The sequence below is a fragment of the Coenobita brevimanus genome, chromosome 18, assembly GCF_032717465.1.
Source record: "Coenobita brevimanus isolate Jiangsu-jjx chromosome 18, ASM3271746v2, whole genome shotgun sequence".
NCBI lineage: Eukaryota > Metazoa > Arthropoda > Malacostraca > Decapoda > Coenobitidae > Coenobita > Coenobita brevimanus.
In genome coordinates, this window is record NC_136971.1 from 22263310 (window position 1) to 22267302 (window position 3993).

General features: G+C 36.0%; 1 pseudogene; it reads right to left on the reverse strand.

Annotated features, from left to right (window-relative positions):
• Window positions 1-619: 619 nt before the first annotated feature.
• Window positions 620-738, reverse strand: LOC145391566 (5S ribosomal RNA; annotated as a pseudogene).
• Window positions 739-3993: the final 3255 nt, after the last annotated feature.

Here is a 3993-nt window from a genome sequence, read left to right on the forward strand (position 1 = left end):
ACACATGGGAAAGAGATGAATATGAGGACCTGGCAGAGAGTACAATTCAGAGTTTAAGATCATTACTACATAAAATGGAAGAGAAATCAGAAAGAATTATACTAACTGGGGATTTCAACACAAATATAAATTGGAATACTCTAGATATAATTAGCCAAGAAAGCTGTTAGGACCAAAAGCTCCTGGATCTCGTACAAGAGTTCTTCCTAACGCAACATGTGAGGGAAACCACCAGAAAAAGAGGACTTGATGTACCTTCAGTGCTAGATCTAATATTTACTAGGCAAGAAAATGATATTGACAGTTTAATATATCACCCTCCACTCGGGAAAAGCGATCATGCAGTACTAAATTATAACTTCAGGATAGCATATGACATAGTAAACAGCAATGACAGTTACAAAAAGAGCCTAAACTATAAAAAGGGAAATTATCAAGAATTAAAGAAGTATTTCTTAGTAGTTGATTGGGAAAATGAGCTTAGAAGACATGATTTCATTCATTCATTCATTCACTGCCAGACGCCATGTATCCCAAACGGGGTGGCCAAGGGCTTAGAGGTAATTGTTTTACAGGGAGGGACACTAATCCTCCACCAACCTCACTTGACACGTAAGGATGCCAACAGCATCTGGTGTTCCCAGGCGGACACCCATCCAAGTACTAACCAGACCCAACGTTGCTTAACTTCTCTGATCGGACGGGAAGCGGTGTACTCAACGTGGTATGGCCGTTCCTAATAAGTGTTCTGTTTATGGTAGTTTGGTGTATAGTAGTCTTCTATACGCAGCACGTTTTTTTTTTTTTCTTATACAGTTCGGTCCATACTCTAAATATAATTAGCCAAGAAAGCTGTTGGGACCAAAAGCTCCTGGATCTCGTACAAGAGTTCTTCCTAACGCAACATGTGAAGGAAACCACCAGAAAAAGAGGACTTGATGTACCTTCAGTGCTAGATCTAATATTTACTAGGCAAGAAAATGATATTTACAATTTAATATATCACCCTCCACTCGGGAAAAGCGATCATGCAGTACTAAATTATAACTTCAGGATAGCATATGACATAGTAAACAGCAATAACAGTTACAAAAAGAGCCTAAACTATAAAAAGGGAAATTATCAAGACCTAAAGAAGTATTTCTTAGAAGTTGATTGGGAAAATGAGCTTAGAAGACAAGATTTAAATGCTGTATATAAAAAATTCTGTGAATCTTATGAAATAGTAGTCCAGAAGTACATCCCACAGCACAAAGAAGCATATAAGAAAATACAGAAATGGTTCAATACAGAATGTAAAAAATCAAAAGAAAGAAGAGATTTGCTGTGGAACAGATACAGAAGACATAATAGTGAAAGGGCGTCTAATAATTACAAACAGGCAAGAAACGATTATACAAGAATAAGGAGGGAAGCCCAGAAACAGTTTGACGAGGATATAATAAATAAAAGTAGTGATCAACCAAAGCTGTTTTACAGCTATATCAAAAGCAAAACCAAAGTAAAAGATATAATACAATCAATTACAGACGAGGGAATCACTTATACACAAGAGAAAGATATTTGTGAAGAACTAAATAAGAATATCCAATTAGTTTTTACAGAAGAAAAAATTTTTGAGAGGGACTATGTGCAACATGCATGTCCACACATACTACCAGATATACAAATAGCAGAAAAAGTAATACAGGAGGAGTTAAGTAGATTAGACAGAGGAAAAGCAAGTGGTCCTGATGAAATTTCATGTTGGGTACTACGAGAATGTACAAAAGGGTTAAGTAAACCATTATTTTTAATTTTCAAGAAATCCTTGAGTCAAGGTAAACTACCTGATATTTGGAAAAAAGCAAATATTGTCCCATTACTCAAGAAAAGAAATAGACAAAATCCAATCAACTACGGACCAGTATCACTGACTAGTGTTGAAAGCACGGTATTAGAAAAGCTTATAAGAAAAGCTTGGGTAAATCATCTAGAAGAACACAGTATGATAACAGAAAGACAGTTTGGTTTCAGAAAAGGAAAATCATGTGTTACTAATCCGTTGAGCTACTATGACAGAGTAACAAACACAATACAGGAAAGGGAAGGATGGGTGGACAGTATCTATTTAGATTTCAAGAAAGCTGCTGACACAGTACCGCACCAAAGATTTTTATGGAAACTGTACCATCAAGGAGGAATTCGAGGCAAACTGTTTTGTTGGATGCAAGACTTTCTCATAAAAAGAGAAATGAGAACAGTACTAAGAGAAAACTACTTATCATGGAATGAAGTGACTAGTGGAGTACCACAGGGTTCAGTGCTGGCACCAATCATGTTTTTAGTGTATATAAATGATATAACCAGTAACACTGGAAATGAGAGCTATCTGAATATGTTTGCAGATGATGGAAAAATACAAAGGAGAATTACTAACACGGACTCTTGTAAAGAGCTACAAGAAGAATTAAATAAACTACATGAATGGAGTAGTACATGGCCAATGGAATTCAATGTGGACAAGCGTCATGTAATCAAGTTTGGTAAAAGTGGAAAAAGACCTGATTGGGATTATAAGTTAGGAAATAAAACCCTATACACATCAGAAAGAGAGAAGGACCTAGGTGTGATTATCAATAACAGACTATCTCCGGCTGACCACATCAGCGAGAAGGTACGGAACATGTATACACTGCTTGCAAATATGAGAATAGCATTAACATACATAAATGAAGACATGCTAAGAAGGATAACATCATTCATTAGACCAACCCTGGAATATGCATCAGTAGTCTGGAGTCCTCATCTCAAAAAACACATAGACAAGATTGAAAAAGTTCAAAGGGCCGCTACCAGATGGATACCAAGCTTAAGGGACCAAAGCTACGAAGAAAGACTAAATAAACTGAATCTACCAACACTACAGGAGTCAAGAAAAAAAGGTGACATGATAATGCTATATAAGTGCATATCAGGGAAGGAGAAAATAGACATAAATGATTACTTAACATATAGAAAAGCATCAGCAAGAAAACACTGCAAAAAGCTGCTTAAGAAGAGAGGTGATAAAGACGTAAGGAAATACAGTTTCCCAAACAGAGCAATTGATCAATGGAATGCACTACCGAATGAAATAGTGTGTGCCAAAACAATTCACAAATTTAAGGAGATGTACGATAAATATGGTTTAAGACACGGGACAGTACGAGCCTGACTCATTCCTGTAAAGATACAATTAGGTAAGAACAATTAGGTAAGAACACACACACACACACACACACACACACACACACACACACACACACACACACACAGTACAAAACTCCTCACCTCCAACCGATCTGGTCCTGCAGGAAGATCGTCGCAAATGGAGATGTATGTGATATTCTTTTTTTATTTATTTATTAAACTTTATTTATGTCAGTATATTTAGACATACATATACAGTATATTGTTATTTACCTCAACACAAATGACACGGCAATAAGTACAGCTTCAGTTTCAGTTGCTAGGAACAGGTTTAGTGTTCATGTGTGGTTTCTGAGAGAACTAAAAATAAAACAGAAGTAATTATATAAAATAGATGTTGGCATAAAACCAAAGAAAGCGTACCTAGCAAGCATAAAAGTGTTAGCACGCTACATGAAAATAATGTGTGTGCGGCTGATGGCGGGATAATAAACCGTAGTTTTTTGCATTTTTCTCGAAAACTATGAGGCCTAGGATCACCGTTCTTGTCTCAAATGAAAGCGAATAAAATTCTGCATAGGATGATAAAATAAAACCATAACAGTGCCAAGAAAAGTTCTTCACTGAAGCTCCCCATATAAAAATTTTTTGTCTGTCGGAAATGGGTTTTACTTTTTCGATTATTACTCGAATAAAATACCTCAAATCAAACTGGGACCTCCCCTGATTCGAAAGCTAATAAAATTTTCTTTTGATTGATGGTATAACATGTAGAGATTGATTAGTAAACATTCGACTTATAATGTTGGAAAGTGAAATCTA